This window comes from Protobothrops mucrosquamatus, unplaced genomic scaffold (assembly GCF_001527695.2).
Source record: "Protobothrops mucrosquamatus isolate PMUCROS unplaced genomic scaffold, P.Mucros_1.0 scaffold2512, whole genome shotgun sequence".
Classification (NCBI taxonomy): Eukaryota; Metazoa; Chordata; class Lepidosauria; order Squamata; family Viperidae; genus Protobothrops; species Protobothrops mucrosquamatus.
Window position 1 is genome coordinate 81,909 of NW_015388576.1, and position 498 is coordinate 82,406.

Here is a 498-nt window from a genome sequence, read left to right on the forward strand (position 1 = left end):
CAATACTAGCCGCATATGATTTCACAAAGACCTTAGGTCGAGCGCCACCTACTGGCTGCGAAATAGCCGGTACTTGACAATCAGCTGCAGGGGTATCAGCTGGTGGTCGAGCTGTCATCTGTCTTTCCTTTTCCTTGCGTCTATGAGCTGCGCGCGTAATTCTTTGTTCCTTCCCATTAGCTTTTGGACTTTCCTCTAAATCTTGAACAGAAGCAGAAGAAAAATCCACAACCATCTGCTCAACCACGTCAATCCTCTGAGGTGTGGGTGGGCGTTCTGATTGTAGAACAGACGCCATAAAGTCCTTAGCTTTACTGATCGAGTTAAGCCTGTAGCGTTTGCCAGCTATTGTTACAATTATGCCCACCGGTATGTCCCATCTAAAATTTATTTGTCTAATCTTCAACTCCTGTGTCAGAAAAGCATAGTCTCTGCGCGCTCTAAGTATTTTCGCTGGAATTTCTTTTAGAAGAATAATATCTTGATTCAAAATTTTAA